The 19,807-nt window shown below is 43.8% G+C and overlaps 1 protein-coding gene across 3 annotated transcripts in view; it reads right to left on the reverse strand.

Annotated features, from left to right (window-relative positions):
- The window catches only part of LOC105482489 (cyclase associated actin cytoskeleton regulatory protein 2), a 166,499-nt gene extending 147,877 nt beyond the window's left edge, over window positions 1-18,622 (reverse strand). The window contains exon 1 of one of the 3 annotated variants that reach the window (XM_071097585.1): window positions 18,083-18,622. The gene's annotated coding sequence lies outside the window, so the exon portion shown is untranslated. The remainder of the gene's footprint in view (window positions 1-18,082) is intronic. The other 2 variants (XM_071097584.1, XM_011742624.3) reach the window with 2 other exon arrangements.
- Window positions 18,623-19,807: the final 1,185 nt, after the last annotated feature.

Below are 19,807 nucleotides of genomic sequence, written 5' to 3' on the forward strand. Positions count from 1 at the left end.
CTGGGCCTCACTCTCAACAATACTGATGCAGTAGTTCTCGGTATTCCCGGGAATCTGCCTTTTTAAGAAGCACTCTTCAGAGTAGAAGGGGCCCACACTTTGAGAATTACTATAACAGAGGTGTGCAGGAAAGCAGTGGGAGCACATGGGAAGGGGAGCTCAACAAAGGTAGACATGCAACTGAGCCCTGGGAAGTAGAGAGGCTACCAAAGTTATGACAGGAACCAAATTAAGTCTCAAAGATGAGAGGATGGTATTCAGAAGAAAAATAAGTAAAGGCATCCCAGCGCCTGTGCCTTGCATATGCAAAGGCATGGAAGCATGAATGACGAGTAAATATTGATGGAACATTCATTATGCGCCAGGAGCTATCTAACAGAGCATGGGAAACAAGGGATTGATGAGTAGTTAGAAGGGGTGGTAGAGAGGGCTGGGAGGGGAGTTGGGAATTTACTAAGAAAGTGACAGCAGGTTAAGGAAGATCTAAGGGAAGTTTAAATTAGGCAAGATTTGGGAAAAGATTAAATGGTTGAGGATTTGGAGGAAAAGGGAGAAGCTAGGCTATCTTAGACGTTTTGCTTCAGGGAAGGTGGTGCCAATCAAAACAGAGATAGGGAGTGCCCAGGGCAGAGGAGTTCAGAGTTACAGGATCTGCATTAGAAGTGCCTACAGTTGGCAGTTACAAGTAGGGACCTAAAGCTCAGGGGACTTCTAGAAATATGACTTAAGTATTATCTACCCAATAATAATACATGCCAGGATTCTTGGGAAGGTGAAAGGAGACCATGAAGTGAGCTTTGCAACTATAAAGTGATGCCTACATGTCATTATTATAATTTCCCTCTGAATGGTCCACCACACTCATCACTGCAATCTGTACCCAGTGAGTGCTCAGTCCCTGAATTATCATGGCAAGTGTCACCAACTCTTCCATCTTCCAGACACAATGACGGTAACACCTCACATACCACACTTCTTTTTTGAGACAGAGTCTTACTCTGTCACCTAGGCTGGAGTGCACTGGCATGATCTTGGCTCACCACAACCTTCACTTCCTGGGTTCAAGTGATTCTCCTGCCCCAGCCACCTGAGTAGCTGGGATTACAGGCACCCACCTGGCTAATTTTTGTATTTTTAGTAGAGATGGGGTTTCACCATGTTGGCTAGGCTGGTCTCGAACTCCTGACCTCAGGTGATCCGCCTGCCTCAGCCTCCCAAAGTGCTGGAATTACAGGTATATAGGGACTAGCCCTACAGGGCCTGTGGGTTTTTCTCCTCATGTGTGGAGAAGAGAGATCGTAGAAATAAAGACACAAGACAAAGAGATAGAAAAAAAGACAGCTGGGCCCGGGGGACCACTACCACCAAGACGTAGAGACAGGTGATGGCCCCGAACGGCTACACTCCCTGATATTTACTGCTTACAAGACAAGTGGGCAGGGTAAGGAGGGTGAATCTTCTAAGTGATTGACAAGGTGAAGCAAGTCATGTGATCACAGGACAGGGGGCCCCTTCCCTTTTAGGTAGCCGAAGCAGAGAGACGGCAGCATACGTCAGCGTTTTCTTCTCTGCACTTACAAGAAAGATCAAAGACTTTAAGACTTTCACTATTTTTTTCTACCACTATCTACTATGAACTTTAAAGAGGAATCAGGAGTATGGGAGGAGCATGAAAGTGGACAAGGAGCGTGACCATGGAAGCAGAGCACCACAGGGAGGGGTTTAGGCCTCCGGATAACTGCGGGCAGGCCTGGATAATATCCAGCCTTCCACAAGAAGCTGGTGGAGCAGCGTGTTCCCTGACTCCTCCAAGGAAAGGAGACTCCCTTTTGTGGTCTGCTAAGTAACGGGTGCCTTCCCAGACACTGGTGTTACCGTTTGACCAAGGAGCCCTCAAGCAGCCCTTATGCGGGTGTGATAGAAGGTTCACCTCTTGTCTTCTTGGTCACTTCTCACAATGTCCCTTTAGCACCTGACCCCATACCCACCAGTTATTCCTAGGTTGTATTAGTAATGCAACAAGGAGTAATATTAAAAGCTAACGATTAATAATGTTTATAATAATTGATAATCGTTCATGATCATCTCTATGTCTAATTGGTATTATGACTATTCTTATTCTAACTATTGTCTTTATTATACTGAAATAGTTTGTGTCTTCAGTCTCTTGCCTCTGCACCTAAGTAATCCTCCGCCCACACAGGCATGAGCCACCACGCCCCGCCTCACACACCACACTTCTCAAACCACACCACACTTCTCAAACCACACCACAGAACAAACACACTGCAAAATCACTGCAGACTGCAACCAGAGGGATATCAAAAGGACCATGGACTGAAAGCATAAAAGAGGCTATGATTTTATATAGTCAGTCACTTCTCATGACTAGAAATGTTTTACTTTATTAAATTCTGTCATTTCAATGTGAAGAATGTCTTATCTCTCTGGAATGGTAAGTGCTATGGTTTGGTTTGTTTGACTCCCTCCAACTTATGTTGAAATCTGATCCCCAGGTAGAGCCTAATGGGAGGTGGGAGGTGGGAGGTGGGAGGTGTTAGGGTCATGGGGGCGGATCCCTCATGAATGGCTTGGTGCCATTCTCACAGTAGTGAGTTCTTGCTCTATTCGTTCCCAAGGGAGCTGGTTGTCAATAAGAGGCTGGCATCCACTTGTGAGCTATAGAGTGGCAAGAAAAAAAAGAGCCTGACACCTCTCCTCTCCTCCTGCTTCTTCTCTCGCCATGTAATCTGCGCATTCCAGCTTCCCTTCAACTTAATCCACGAATGGAAGCAGCCTGAGGCCTTCGCTAGAAGCAGATGTTTCTTGTACAGCCTGCAGAACTGTGAGCCAAATAAACCTCTTATCTTTATAAATTAGTCTCAGGTATCCTTTACAGCAATACTAATGGACTTAGACAATGAATAATAAGGTTTGTTGAAATTCCTTGTAATCGTAAAATTTACCAGCATTCATTGTAATTATATGCAATTAAATAATAGATTCAGCAACTCTCTTAAAAGAAAATGAAAAAAGAAAAACCTTAAAGATCAGTTCTTAAGTGCTGAGCCAGTTTTATGAATAGAAGTTACTAACAAATCCAAGTGTGATCATCTGATGTAAAATAAAATAGCCAGGTGATCAATGTGGCCCAAGCATTCCTCCAGCCCCCTTGGAGAAGGCCCAAGCATTCCTCCAGCCCCCTTGAAGAAGCATGTGTCTCTAGCTTCCTGGGTCTACTTTCACACTTGACTTTGATTTTTTTTTGTTTGTTTTTGAGACCAAGTCTTCTTCTGTCACCCAGGCTGGAGTGCAGTGGCAGGATCTCAGCTGACTGCAACTTCCACCTCCCAGGTTCAACGGATTCTCCTGCCTCAGCCTCCTGAGTGGCTGGGATTACAGGCATGCGCTACCACACCTGGCTAATTTTTGTATTTTTTGGTAAAGATGGGGTTTCACCACATTGGCAAGGTTGGTCTTGAACTCCTGACCTCAAGTGATCCACCTGCCTGTAATCCCAAAGTGCTGGGATTACAGGCGTGAGGCACTGCATCTGGCCATTTTTTTTTTTTAAAGACAGGACTCAGTTGCCCAGGCTGGAGTGCAATGGCACAATCATAGCTCACTGTAACCTTGAACTCCTGGGCTCAAATGATCCTCCTGACTCAGTCTCCCAAAATGCTAAGATTACAGACATGAGCCACCACACCCAGCCTCAATTTACTACTTCAACACAATCAGAGTTTTCAACTGTGTTGTTGACCACTAAAAAAATACTGCAGGTTCTTCTTTTTTTGCTCTTTGAACCTGGGAGCCCAAAGTAAAAGGGAAAACGGAGAAAGTGGGTAAAGTGGAGAGAAAAGAATGGTGTGGAAGAAACAGAGAAGAAAAAGGAAACAAGAGAAAGCTTCAAAAAGAGGTCGGGGCTACCAGGGATACTCAAGGAGGATGAAAGCCCATTTCAGCCTCTCTCCAAACAGTGTTCAAAACACAAAAGGCAACTATCTGATTCCAAAAGACAAAACAATAGTACATGAATTGAGAAGAATCAAAATTGAAAAGGGAACCCATTTGGGAGTAAAACGCTGGGTTTTCTTCTTATTTTCTTCTTCAGGGTCAACCCGAAGTCAGAATTGTGTGGGGGTGCAGGTAGTAAACACTCCAACAGAACCCCCTCCTTTTGGCCAGAGGAACTGGAAAGGGGGCCCTGACTAACAGAAGAGTGTGAGGAAAGCCCAGGTTTTGGGTTTTGTTTGCATTTTTCTCTCCCAAACGTGGCTGTAGTCACAGAACTGTGTGGCAGAACAGTGAGCAGAAGCACAGGCACCTGAAGGTTTGTTCAAAAGAAACCTGGGCCAGGCGCGGTTACTCACACCTGTAATCCCAGCACTTTGGGAAGCCAAGGCAGGCGGATCACAAAGTCAGGAGTTTGAGACCAGCCTGACCAACATGGTGAAACCCTGTCTCTACTAAAAATACAAAAATTAGCCGGGTGTGGTGGCACGCGCCTGTAATCCCAGCTATGCAGGAGGCTGAGGAGGAGAATTGCTTGAACCCGGGAGGCGGAGGTTGCAGTGAGCCGAGATCGCACCACTGCATCCCAACCTGGGTGACAGAACAAGACTCCGCCCCCACCCCCCACCGCCCGCAAAAAAGAAAGAAATATGGGCTTACTGACAGAAAAGTAGGGGAACAGGGGACCTCGTGGTCCACAGAGTATGGGGAGAATTCCTGGTATTTTATTCCTCTTGCTACTATGTCCTAAGGATGGCCCCAAGTCTTAGAGAACTGTACTACAGCAGCATAAGCAGCGTAAACTTTAAAATAAATTCAATCCTTCCAGAAGAACAGGAAAAAAGGATCTTGGGGTAGAGGTGAGTGGCGAGAATCCCAGAGAGGAGAGAGCTAAAGAAGGGGATGCCCTGGCTCTGTGTATGAACCAGCACAAGTCCCTGAGCTGTGCATGTGTGGGACGGTCCCAAAGGCTTTGCAAACTGAAATAGATATAAACCACTGCTCGGGCTGGGCGCAGTCGCTCACACCAGTAATCCCAGCACTTTCAGAGGCTGGGGCAGGGGGATCACTTGAGCCCAGGAGTTCAAGACCAGCCTGGGCAACATAGGGAGACCTCGTCTCTACAAAAAACTTAAAAATTAGTTGAGTGTGGTGGTGTGCACTTGTAGTCCCAGCTACTTGGGAAGCTGAGACAGGAGGATCACTTGAGCCCAGGAGATCGAGGCTGTAGTGAGCCAAGATTGTGCCACTGCCTTCCAGCCTGAGTGACAGAGTGAGACCCTGTTTCAAAAAAACAAAACCTTATGCTTTTTTGTTTCAAATAAAATAATAATAATAATAAACAAAACAGAAGAAGAAATCATGACCAAAAACTTCCAAACTTGGTGAAAGCTATACATTTACAGATCCAAATAGAGTAGTTGCCCTTTTCCCAGTTTCACTGTCTATAGTTTCAGTTACCCATGGTCAACCATGGCCCAAATATAGGTGAGCACAGTACAATAAGATATTTTGAGAGAGAGAGAGAGACCGTACATTCACATAACCTTTATTATAGGATATGGCAATAATGTTCTAGTTTATTACTAGTTATTACTGTTAATCTCTTACTATGCCTAATTTATACATTAAACTTTTTTAAATTTTGAGACGGAGTCTCACTCTGTCGCCCAGGCTGGAGTGCAGTGGTGTGATCTTAGCTCACTGCAACCTCTGCCTCCCGGGTTCAAGAGATTCTCCTGCCTCAGCCTCGCAAGTGGCTGGGATTACAAGCGTCTGACACCACACCTGGCTAATTTTTGTATTTTTAATAGAGTTGGGGTTTCACCATGTTGGCCAGGCTGATCTCAAACTCCTGACCTCAGGTGATCCACCCCCCTTGGCCTTCCAAAGTGCTGGAAGGCGTGCACCACCGCACCTGGCCTTATATATTAAACTTTATCACAGTAGGTATGTATAGGAAAAAACGTGGTCTATATAGGACTTGGTACTATCCATGCTTTCAGGCATCAGCAGGGGGTCTTAGAACATATCCCTCATGGATAAGAGGGGAATACTGTAGTGCTGTCTGTCTGTCTTCTGTCTGTTATACACCCACACTCACACAATACCTTACAGTGAGTACCTCCAAAGAGGAGAACAATAAAGATGAATAAAGTAAAGATATAACTGCCTACAAAGAAATAAATAAAATGTAATGGCTGTTATCCTTTTTTGAGAGGTGTCGTAAGTACCAAGACCTTTAATTCTTTTTTTTTTTTGAGATGAAGTCTCACACCGTCACCCAGGTTGGAGTGCAGTGGTGTGATCTTGGCTCAATGCAACCTCCGCCTCCCGGGTTCATGCCATTCTCCTGTCTCAGCCTCCGGAGTAGCTGGGATTATAGGTGTGTGCCACCACGTCCAGCTAATTTTTTTTTTTTTTTTAGATGGAGTCTCACTCTATCTCCCAGACTGGAGTGCCGTGGCCTGATCTCTGCTCACTGCAAGCTCCGCCTCCTGGGTTCATGCCATTCTCCTGTCTCAGCCTCCAGAGTAGCTGGGACTACAGGCACGCACCACCACGCCCAGCTAATTTTTTGTATTTTTAGTAGAGACGCGGTTTCACCGTGTTAGCCAGGATGGTCTTGATCTCCTGACTTCGTGATCTGCCCACCTCGGCCTCCCAAATTGCTGGGATTACAGGCATAAGCCACCACCCAGCCATTTTTTGCATTTTTAATAGAGATGGAGTTTCACTATGTTGGCCAGGCTGGTCTCGAACGCCTGACCTCGTGATCCACCTGCCTCAGCCTCTCAAAGTGCGGGGGATTACAGGCGCGAGCCACCGTGACCGACCAAGACCTTTATTCTTAAATGTCTTCCTTAGGGACATCCAGTAAAACAAGGAGTCACTAGAACTACGTCAATTAATGAATTGGTTCATTTACTAGTACTGAACTAGAAAGGTTTTGCCACAATTACTGACCATTGGTTTTTGGTCAGAAAACAGCAGCAGGGTGAGCTACAACAGGAGTCTTCAATTCTTTTACTTGTATATACCCTAAAAGAATTTTGTAAAAGCCTCTTGCACATTTTTAGATTGGCATATAGAAACTGTCACCAAAATGTGAATAGTTGCAAAGAATGTAACTTCCAACACTGTAAATACTGATATATAAAACTATCTTCTATGTCCAATGAAATTCATTCTTACTCATTTTAAAAGAATACAGGAACAGGCTGCTCTTATAATAGTCACAACTTTTGCATAATTCCATTTTCTCCCTGAACTTATATTTCCACGCTTCGTGCGCTACAGAAGTTTATCCTAATTTTACGTATTTTATGATTTAGTATATTTTACGCTTTAGTATATTTTACTCATTAGTCTACCATACTTTTCTGCATCAAAAACATTATTTAAATTTAAATTCTAATTCAATGGTCAAAACTTTTTTTAAAAAAAGCTATTCTGATACCATTGTTACTATTAGTAGGACACTACTTAGAAAACAACACAAATATTACAAATTTTGAGAAATAATTACTAAAAGTAAATAAAAAGCAACTTTATTGGAAATCTCTCTCTTTTGAACACTTTCATTTTTCATTACTTTATGGATATTGGATGTACATATTTATTAAAATGAGTCAAGGTGGCTGGGTGCAGTGGCTCACACCAGTAATCTCAGCACTTTGGGAGGCTGAGGCGGGAGGATCACCTGAGGTCAGGAGTTTGAGACCAGCCTGGCCAACATGACGAAACCCCTTCTCTACTAAAAGTACAAAAAAGTTAGCCAGGCATGGTGGCTAGCGCCTGTAGTCCGAGCTAGCCAGGAGGCTGATGTATGAGAATCACTTGAACCCAGGAGGCGGAGCTTGCAGTGAGCCAAGATCGTGCCACTGCACTCCAGCCTGGGTGACAGAGCAAGACTCCATCTCAATAAAAAATAATAATAATAAAATAAAAATAAAATGAGTGAAGGTTGAGCATCAATTTGATTCTGATTTTTTTGTTTTTATCAATGTAATGCTGGGAAACATAATAAGGAGATGGAAAGGGAGGAATTTTGTTATAGAAATGTCACTTAATTTTTTGAACTCCTTCAACATCACATGGTAGTGAAATATCAAAACTTATTTTAGGCCGGCTGCGGTGGCTCACGCCTGTAATCTCAGCACTTTGGGAGGCCGAGGCAGGCGGATCACAAGGTCAGCAGATCGAGACCATCCTGGCTAACATGGTGAAACCCGGTCTCTACTAAAAATACAAAAAATTTCGACAGGCGTGGTAGCGGGTGCCTGTAGTCCCAGCTACTTGGGAGGCTGAGGCAGGAGAATGGCGTGAACCCGGGAGACAGAGCTTGCAGTGAGCCGAGATCGCACCGCTGCCCTCCAGCCTGGGTGACAGAGCAAGACTCGGTCTCAAAAAACAAACAAACAAAAAACTGACTTTAAGTGTCAGTGTAAGGAAAAACTGAGAAGACAAATTTCATGAGTACCCTAATACTTGTTCATCTGGGTCACCTCTGTCATTCATTGCCATTGACTAAGCTATTTTACAACTCTGTAAAGATATGTTAACTTGCAGAAATCTGATAGTAAAGCAAGTCATACAGACATGCAAATAAACTTTATCCTGTGGAAGTCCAATCACCTTCCCTCTCCCATTGTAGAAGAAGCCAGTTTTATATGTATTAAGGAAATTCATTCCAGCATTCTTATAAATGATCTCCTTTAAATTGACTGGAAGACCTTTCTGGCTCTCTCATATTTTAAATAAGTTTGAAAATGTCTATTTTTTATTTGTATGAGAGTCAAAATTTCATTCTCTTTTAGAGTTTATCCTTTAATATCGGTTTACAATTTGATTAGATTGGCCTTCGCTTTTTGTTTTTTAAGATAGATTTAGAAAACACGTGATTGGCAAAAGGGTCTCTGCTCAGACAATAGAGTCATTTGCTTTCTCACCCTTGCAAAGAAATTTATATTCAGAAATTTCCCCCTTTCTTGCCCTCCCCATCCCCTAGAGTTTTACATCCTTAGGTAAAGCAATTTATTAAAATGGGTTAGCCATAAACCATTTAGTAAAATGGATTAGGAAAATGGGGTAGACATACGCTTTTTACGAGGAAAGCGAGAGAAAGGTGATTATGGAAAAGCAGATGAGAAAGAGAACTTATGTCTCCATTACAGGTCCATTGTCATCAAGATTAGTCTTAGGAAAAAGCACATATGGAAGAGGAGGATTTGGACATTTATATTCTCAAAACACTTGTGCATATGTACCTTTGGGAAGCCTTTGCATATAGCAAATGCACACAGTTTAAAGATTGCTGAACCAAAATAAGAAGCATAAAAAAGAGTTCCATCCCAATTGTATGTTATATAGAGACTCACACTATTAACAAGCCTCTTTTTAAAGTTTTCAATTACTGAAGACTTTCAATTAGATAATTGTCCACCTTCAGAAAGGCATTGAGGGGAGTGAATTCCTAAAGAAGAGAGAGGTTGTTCTGAAGCAAGATGGAAGGAGGGGGAGTGGAGGGTTGTCCACAGAGGAAACTTTGAACACAGAGAGAAGTACTAAGAAACAGAGAAGACATTCAAATGGAGGAGAAATAAAAATGTAAACTTAAAATTGCCTAAAGAATTGTGGATCTGCATTGTACCCTGAAAATCTCTAGCCACAGCTTCTAGCGTGACCGCTGAGAGAAAGACTATCTGCATTTAGCCTACCTCATGTCAAGTAACCAATTAGTTGAACCTGTCCATCAACCAACCTAACTCATTAGGCCAGACATTTGTTTTTCCTGCCAGTGGAGGGGGTGAGTAGCAATACCAGGACAGTACGCATTCGATGGAAAGATCACACATATCATATTGATCTATCACTTGCACAGTTTGGGTAATACATAGGTTACTATGTTAGCTCCTTTCAGGCTGCTATAAAAAAACACCACAGACTGGATAGCTTATAAACAACAGAAATTTGTTTCTCACAGCTCTGGAGGTTGGGAAGTCCAAGATCAATGCAGATCAAGGCCCACTTTCTGGCTCACAGATGGCACTTTCTTGCTGTGTCCTCACTTGGTGAAAGGAGCAAAGGGTCTCTCTTGGTTCTCTTTCATAAGGGCACCAGTCCATTCATGAGTGCTCTACCCCAGGACCTATTCGCCTCCCAAGGCCTTCCACTGCTAACACCATCACAATGGCAGTGAAGATTTCAACATATGAATTTTGGGAGGACATAAACATTCAGCCCATAGCAGCTTCCAAACTAAGATTACAAATGGATGCCTCCACCTCCAGTGCATCACATTATAACCAGACTGAACTATACATCCACCATCTGGAAGCCTCTTTTACCTGGTTCTGAAAAATCTGATCATCTCATTTTCTTAGTGTGGTCCAATTTAACTGCTCTTGTTGCCTTAGGATAAAATAATTCATTTTCACAAGAATCCAGTGATTCTTTTTTTTTTTTTTTTAAACGGAGTCTCGCTCTGTTACCCAGGTTTCAGTGCAGTGGGGTGATCCCGGCTCACTGTAAGCTCTGCCTCCCAGGTTCACGCCATTCTCCTGCCTCAGCCTCCTGAGTAGCTGGGACTACAGGCACCTGCTACCACACCCAGCTAATTTTTTTTATATTTTTAGTAGAGCTGGGGTTTCACTGTGTTAGCCAGGATGGTCTCGATCTCCTGACCTCATGATTCACCAGCCTCTGCCTCCCAAAGTGCTAGGATTACAGGCGTGAGCCACCGCGCCCGGCCAAGAATCCAGTGATTCTTCTCTGACTAAAACTAAATAGAAACAAAGTAGGAAATGATGATAATCATCAGAATAGATTTTTTGAGACTTATGTTTACAGCTTAAGTGTCATCTTCTATTCATTCTGTCTTCTTTCACCGATCTTCATTTTTGCATTCCTAGATGCTAGAGATACAGCAGTCACTCAACATAGAGGGAGTAAGTCAACCAATGGATCCCAGAATTTCTCTGGATTTCCAAATGGAATGATGCAAAGTAACAGAGGTTATTTTTTCATTAAACTGTGCACAATAATGGGACAACAAAGCTGTCTACATACTACAGGTCTGTTTTGTGTGTGTGTGTGTTTTTGAGATGGAGTCTCACTGTCACCCACACTGGAGTGCAGTGGTGCGATCTCAGCTCACTACAACCTCCGCCTCCTGGGTTCAGGTGATTCTCCTGCCTCAGCCTCCCGAGTAGCTGGGACTACAGGCACGTGACACCATGCTCGGCTAATTTTTTTTTTTTTTTTTTTTTTTTTTAATAGAGACGGGGTTTCACCATGTTAGCCAGCATGGTCTCGATCTCCTGACCTCGTGATCACCCGCCTTGGCCTCCCAAAGTGCTCGGATTACAGGCGTGAGCCACCGTGCCCGGCCACTACAGGTCTGTCTTTGGTGTCTCCAGCATCTAACTTCTCCAGGAACCATCTTCCTCTTCAGAACTGCCATTTAGGTTAACTCCCTTCTATGTTCAGCCTCTTGGAACCCTCCTTCAGCCTCTCAGAATACCCCTTCCCGTCAAAACAAAAGAGATTTTAGATCAGACTTCTATATTGCAGAATGGCCTTTAAATTCTGAAAAGCTGAGGCCTGATAGGAACATCAAAGGTGATTTACTTCATTCATGTATCAGGTAAATGTGAAATTTTAAGAATCAGGGGCTAGTGCAGCTTCTGCAGGTGGCTAAGTGTTCAATGAGAAGCCAGGATTATTAGATGCCTAATTAACTTGACAGGGTAGATGAAGACGCCATTCATAATAGTCATAATTTCTTCTTCTGGTTTTAGACAACATTCTATGTCCTTTTCTGTATAGGGCTGTACACTGAAAGGGAAACAATCCCTTCACATAATTTCTCAGTGAAAGAAGTCATATTTTCCTAAAGTGGGAAAAGTGTCTATTAAAGAGAGAAACAAAACAAGATGGAATTTCCCCGGATATAAAAGCTCATGTAGGCCGGGTGTGGTGGCTCATCCCTATAATCCCAGCACTTTGGGAGGCCGAGGCAGGTGCATTACCTGAGGTCAGAAGTTCGAGACCAGCCTGGCCAACATGATGAAACCCTGTCTCTACTAAAAATACAAAAATTAGCTGGGTGGTGGCACGTGCCTGTAATCCCAGCTACTGGGGAGGCTGAGGCACGAGAATCGCTTGAATCCGGCAGGCGGAGGTTGCAGCAAGCCGAGATGGCGCCACTGCACTCCAGCCTGGGTGAGTGACAGAGCGAGAATCCATCTCAAAAACAAACAAACAAAAGTTCATGTAGCAAAAGGACAAATATTGTATAAGGTACTTAGAATAGGCAAATTCAGGGACAGAGAGTAGAATGGTGGTTTCCATGGATTGGGGAAGAGGAGAATCCAGAGTTATGTTTAGTGGGTACAAAGTTTCAGTTTTGGGTGATGAAAAAGTTCTGGAGATGGACAATAGTAATGGTTGCACAACAGTGAGAATGAGTTTAATGCCACTGAATAGTATGCTTAAAAATGTTTAAAATTGGGCCGGATGCAGTGGCTCACGCCTGTAATTCCAGCACTTTGGGAGGCTGAGGTGGGTGGATCACGAGGTCAGGAGATCGAGACCATCTTGGCGAACACGGTGAAACTCCGTCTCTACTAAAAACACAAAAAAATTAGCTGGGCGTGGTGGCGGGCGCCTGTAATCCCAGCTACTTGGGAGGCTGAGGCAGGAGAATGGCGTTAACCCAGGAGGCAGAGCTTGCAGTGAGCTGAGATTGTGCCACTGCACCCCAGCCTGGGCAACACAGTGAGACTCCGTCTCAAAAAAAAAGTTTAAAACAGGCCGGGCGCGGTGGCTCCAGCCTGTAATCCTAGCACTTTGGGAGGCCAAGATGGGCGGATCATGAGGTCAGGAGATTGAGACCATCCTGGCTAAACCAGTGAAACCCCGTCTCTACTAAAAAATACAAAAAACTAGCCGGGCGAGGTGGCGGGCGCCTGTAGTCCCAGCTACTCGGGAGGCTGAGGCAGGAGAATGGCATGAACCTGGGAGGCGGAGCTTGCAGTGAGCTGAGATCCGGCCACTGCACTCCAGCCTGGGCGACAGAGCGAGACTCCGTCTCCAGTTAGCAGCAATTTAAAAATTCCTCATAAAGATTTGTTCAGACTTTAAGGTGCTTTCCCCCTTCTAAGTTCAATCATAAAGATTTGTTCAGACTTTAAGGTGCTTTCCCCCTTCTAAGTTGAAGGAGAAATATCCTGAATGAACGGCAAAAGCTCACAGCCTAAGTCAACGACAGATCTAGATCTGCCCAAGGCTCACTGTTACCAGAATTACCTAACTAAATCATATCGGAAATACTAGACCACCCAGCAGGATATACAATACAAGGCAACTTTTAGTGAGGTTTAGTAACCACTCATGTACTTTGATTAATGTTCCTTTGATGTAATAATAAAGTTGTCCTCCCTCCCATCCTAAACCCAGGTGATATAAGGAGATGAAGATGCCCATGAGTGACTGGGTTAAAAGGTTCTGCTGTGAAATTCAGCTGTGAAATTTTAGATTTTCCACACTTCTCAAAACATTGGGAAATACATTTACAACTAGAATGTAAATAGGATGAGAAGTCACAATGTCAGATCTAGTCATTTTATCTTGGTTTGGGGAAATGAGTAAGTGGTTACATGCCATCAATGTGTAAGTCAAAGGAGAATCAGGTTTTTTTGTTGTTGTTGTTTTGCCATTAAAATACATGGCACATTCACACCAAAGAGCTCTTGCGCATATGTGCCAAGACACATGGAAAAAAGTCTCCAAAGCAGCATTCTTTGTAATAGCAAAACATGGGAAGCAACCCAAATGCCTGTCAACGAGAATGGTGAAATAAATCATGGAATATTTGCCAAGAAATATTACATACCTACATGCAACAACATGGGTAATTCTTTTCTTTTTGATACGGAGTCTCGCTCTGTCGCCCGGGTTGGAGTGCAGTGGCGCCATCTCCGCTCACTGCAAGCTCCCTTCCTGGGTTCACACCATTCTCCTGGTTTATTGTAAAACAGTTTTATCACATGTATGTATTCCGAAACAATAGTGTTTAGGTGTGTTTTTTGATTTATAAAAAAAGGTATTTATAATCTCGCATTCTTTCTTGAGATGGAATCTGTCGCCCAGACTGGAATGGAGTGGCACAGTCTCAGCTCACTGCAACTTCCGCCTCTCAGGTTCAGGCGATTGTCCTGCCTCAGCCTCCAGAGTAGCTGGGACTATAGGCGCCTGCCACCACGCCCGGCTAATTTTTTGTACTTTTTAGTAGAGACGGGGTTTCACCGTGTTAGCCAGGATGGTCTCAATCTCCTGACATCGTGATCCGCCTGCCTCGGCCTCCCAAAGTGTTGGGATTACAGGAGTGAGCCACCACGCCCGGCCCAATGTGGGTAATTCTTAATGACCTAATGCTGAATTTTAAGAATGCGAGGTTAGGCTGGGTGCCGTGGCTCACGCTTGTAATCCCAGTACTTTGGGCGGCCGAGAAGGGCAGATTACCTGAGGTCAGGAGTTTGAGACCAGCCTGGCCAACGTGGTGAAACCTCTTCTCTACTAAAAACACAAAAATTAGCCAGGTGTGGTGGCATGTGCCTGTAATCCCAGCTACTCAGGAGGCTGAGGCAGGACAATCGCCTGAACCTGAGAGGCGGAAGTTGCAGTGAGCTGAGACTGTGCCACTCCATTCCAGTCTGGGCGACAGATTCCATCTCAAGAAAGAATGTGAGATTATAAATACCTTTTTTTATAAATCAAAAAACACACCTAAACACTATTGTTTCGGAATACATACATGTGATAAAACTGTTTTACAATAAACCAGGGAATGATTAACACAAAATTCAGGGTTGGGAGGGACATGAGAGCAGGCACAGAGGAAAAACACAAAGATGCAACAGGATGCTAACAATCTAGTACTTCCTCCCCCAGTCTTCTGTTTATTTTCTTTAACAATTTTATTGAGATGTAATTTACATACCACAGAATTCACCCATTTAAGGTGTACAAATCAATGGTTTTTAGTGTATTTACAGATATGTGCAACTATCACTACAGTCAATTAGAGGATATTTTCATGTTTCAGCTTAAAAAGGAAACCCTGTGACCTTTATCTATCACTTCCCTACCCAACCCACCTCCAACCCCTTCAGCCCTAAGCAACAAAAAAATCTACTTTCCAGCTCTATACATTTCCTTGGTCTGGACGTTTTCATATGACTAGATCATACAGTACGTGATATTTTGACTGGCTTCTTTCACTTAGCATAATGTTTTCAAGATTCATCCATGTCGTAGCATGCATCAGTACTCCACTCCTTTTTATGGCCAAATGATATCTCACTGAATGGATATACCACCTTTTATTTACCCATTCATCAACTGATAGTCATTTGGTTTGTTTCCACCTCTTGGTTATTACGAATGGTGTTGCTGTCAACATCTGTGTACAGGTTTTTTTGTGAGCATATGTTTTAATTTCTCCTGGACATATATTTACAATGGAATTGCTAGGTCATACGGTAGCTCTATGTTTAATTTGAAGAACTGCCAAACTTTTCCAAAGTGAGGGCACCATCTTATATTCCCATCAGCAGTGTACGAAGGTTCCAATTCCTCCACATCTTCACCAGCATTTGTTATTATCTGACTTTTTGATTATAGCCATGCTCGTGAGTATAAAGTGGTATCCCATCATGGTTTTGATTTGCATTCCCCTGATGAATAATGATGTTGAGCATCTTTTCATGGGTTTATTAGCCATTTGTATATCTTCTCGGTAGATAGCTAGTCAGATCCTTTGCCCATTTTTAAATTGGATTATTTTTCTTTTTATTATTGAGCTGTAAGAACTCTTTATATGTTGTGGATATAAGTCCCTTATCAGATACACGATTCCTAAATATTTCCTCCCATTCTATGAGCTATCTTTTCACAACTGTCTAGTTCTTAAGCCCTAGTTTATAAACCTAGTGATGGGTTCACAGTTGTTCAGTTGACTATAATGTTCATAACTTACCTAGACTTAGCATATTATTTTTATGTATAAAATGTTACATAATAAATTAAAAACAAAACAAACCTCATGCATAAAGATGTTAGGAAATATTCAAAACAAAACAAAACACCATAATGCTCAAAATAAGTTAATGCTTTTCTGGAGGGTATTTAACTTAACTACCAAGCTGTAACAGGCACTCAAGAGAATGTGGCCCATTAATCCTTTCAAAAGGTTCCTCTCCTGATTCTAGCACAGAGTCAAGCAGTGGGAGTAGCAAACTACTACTAGAAGGACAAATCCATTCCTCTCTCTCTTGTGTTTTCTGCTCCTCCCTCAAGCTAAGAATAGTTTTTACATTTTTTAATGCCTGGAAAAAAACAGAATATTTTGTTACTGGTTAAAAGTTCAAGGTTCAATGTCTGTAAATAAAGTGAAACACAACCTACAGGTATTGTCTTTAGCTGCTTTCAAACTATAACCGTGGAACTGAGTAGTTGCTAAAGAGACTATACAGCTTGCACAACCTACGTGTTTACTATCTAGCTCTTAACTCAAAGGTTTACGAAACCCTATCCTGTATCAACAAATTAAATTACTTCTCACATTAACGATGGGGAACAAAAACCTACTTCCTACTAGCAAAGACCACCTTGATAATCACTTTCCTGATTCCTGATAGGTAACTTCTTTTTCTCTTTATCCTTCAGAAGTATTTATTGACACTTCGATTGTAATGTTATTAAGAATTTTTTTTAAATGTCGGCATTCAAGAAGAAGTCGCCTTTCCTTGCAAAATATGCAGTATATTCAAGAAGTCACGCTCCATCTACACTTAAGGTACTGAATTAACTATTTTACACACTTTTATTGTCCATCCATCACATGCTGTGAGCCAAATACTGTTTGGTGCTGTAGGAACTACCAAACAACCCATCCTTGCTCTCGAGAGGCTTGCAGTCTAATTAGACGCTAGTAACGATCAATCCAATTCTCTAAAGTTCACTCTACGGTTGTAATTTTACACTAAGTGGGCTTAGATAGTTTACCAAGAATTCTAAGGAACATTGCTTAAATGAAATCTACAGAAGCAGTAAAGAAACAGGAGTACTCAGTAAACTACAGTGCTCAAGTCCCAGAAGCTTCTGTATTTCCATGACTATAAAACCAAAGGCCCTAGATCTTCTTACCAAGTGTTCATCTCCACTCTGGCTGTTTGGACCTAGTCCTGGTTCAATTTCCTAAATGCAGTAATCCATACATACTCATTTTTAAGAATGCATCCATTCAAATATTGCTACAACTTGCAGCGAACACCACTCTGATGAGAATAAAGAAAAGGCCATCTGCAGGTTGATTTTTGGCCCTAAAAGTGATGATAGGGTGGCTACTTCCATGAACACCCCTCTACCCAAAGCAGTCAGACAGCCAGCGGCGGGTGCCGTTTTTCCGAGCCGTTCCCCCAGTCTCAGTTGCCTCTGCATTTTTCAGAAGTGACTCATCGCCTCAAGTCAGGTTCTGCAGAGGGGAAGCCAGGTCTGTTTCTTTCCAGCACTTTCTGATCGAGGTGGCTCTGGTCAGAGCCGGCGCAACGACTCCCACCCCACCCCCCTGGAAGACTCACAGCCGGGCGGACGAGACCCCCCAAAGTTAGAGCGGCGGGGCGGGCGGTGGCGCTGGGTGGGGAGGCCGCGGCCGCCCGCCAACCCCGGGCCGCTCCCGCCCGCACCCCGCCTTCCGAGCGGCCAGGACGCCGGAGCTGGGGAGGCGGGGGCAGGGCGCGCCGCTCCGCTGACCCAGATGGGAGTGCGCCCGCGCCCGCACCCCGGTCCCCGCGCCCCGGTCCCCGCGCCCCGCGCCCCGGCCCCCGCGCCCGCGCCGCCTTTATTCCCCGCGCGCTGCCGCCACCGCCACCGCCACCGCGTACCGGCCGCTTCTCCACCCTACCCATCGGACGCAACTTGCCAGCGCCCGCCGCCAGGCGCCCCCCGCACCTGCACCCCGACCCCTCCCCGCCTCGCCTGGCCTCGACCGCTGCAGGATTACCTGCTTCGCTGCCCTGGGGTCCAGTCCTCGGCAATGCAAATCCGTGGTCGGCCACTCGCACCCTCCTCCCGCGGCCCTCCCCTTCTCCTCCCCTCTCCCTCCTCCCAGCTGAATAGGAGCCGGTGTCAGTCACGCTGCTCCAGGGGAGAGTCGCCGGCAGCTTCCGGAGCTCCAAATACAGACGAGCTGAGGGGGGAGAGGGAGGGCAAAGCCACGCGGGTGGGGAGTGGAAATAAAGGGGAGCAGAGAGGAGAAGGGGGTGGAGGAAAGGAGGGGCAGATGGGCCGTGGGAGAAAAGACAGGGAGATGGGGAAGGCAGAGCCAGGGAACGCCAGCCTGCCTGCCAAGCGCCAGGCTATGAGAGAAATGGATTCAGTACATGAGGCAGTACTGCAAAGAAGTCTGGAAAGATCCGGAGGCTCCTGGCTGAAGGAGGCACAGATAGATCGGATCCCCGAAGACTTGTGCAGAGAAATGGGTAACGGATCCTCAGAAATAAAGAGACGGCATGTGTGTCCCCAGACCCAGTATGAGGAGAAAGGCTCACGGAGGAGGAGCTAGACAGCTAACGCTTTAACGAGGCATCAAGACTGGGTGCACTCATAGTGCGTGTAATAACATTTTTAAAAAGTATTTTATAAACAGCAACTTTTAAAATGTCCTGATTATTTAAAAATTAAAGTAACCAAACCCACTCGACTTCTTAAGAAGTTCAGTGTATTTGCGGCCACTTCCCCTTTATATATTGATTATAATTACAAAATTGGAGGCTTTTCTCTTAACGTCATTAGAAGGAAAGCATTGATTTTCAATTTTCATCAAAGTTGATTTCAATCTAAAAAAGTGACTTGAAGCTCTTTATTGAATGAATGCCAGGAAAATAATTGCAGAGAAGAGAAAAAAAGAGGGGAAATGTAATTGACATCTTCTGAAAGTAAAATCTCCAAACAATAAATATGAGATGAATTTCTAAAAGGCCAATATTCTCTGTCGATTTTAAAATTGCACATAATTTGGTTCTGTACATTATAAGGCTTATTCTGACCCCATAGGTCACCACTTATACAAAGGTCATTCCAATTACACATTGCTCTCTGCTGACAGTAATGAGGTGCAGCGAGTCTTTGCTTCCTTTTGTCTGGAAAGAAGGGAAAGAAAATGACAGAAACATTGATCAATGAGTGCGTACACTGCATAAAGCCAGAGCCAGCACCCTCCCTATCCTGTGGATACCTTGCATATGGCCAGCATTCAACATGCGTATATTAAATAATGAATGGATGGATGGATGAAGTATGTATGCATTTAGAACATTTGTGTTCCAGAAATGCAGAAAAAATATATATATCCATAAGAATCAATGTGTGCAGGATCACAGGGAAGTTCCAAACGTCCATTCGATATGACTTTTTTTTTTTTTTAGCACTAACTTCAACAAACATTAGCAGAGTATTTCCTTAGCTAAATCTATTTTTTATTGGAGTATAAAGTATTATGGAGTGTAAGAGTGGATGAGCCACAAATCCTGTCTTTAGGTTGATAATATAATAGGAAGATGTGAAGAGTATAAAAATAACCACAGTTCAAGGAATGTCATTAAAAAAATTCTAAAAGAGGTATTAACAAATTTCCATGGATGTTCAGATGAGAGAGAGGTTGCTTCTAGACTGGGGATCAGAGAACACTTTCTGATGGGCATGAGAGTTGAGTCTTCATGAGGAAATG

The sequence above is a fragment of the Macaca nemestrina genome, chromosome 5 (assembly GCF_043159975.1).
Source record: "Macaca nemestrina isolate mMacNem1 chromosome 5, mMacNem.hap1, whole genome shotgun sequence".
NCBI classification, from domain to species: Eukaryota; Metazoa; Chordata; class Mammalia; order Primates; family Cercopithecidae; genus Macaca; species Macaca nemestrina.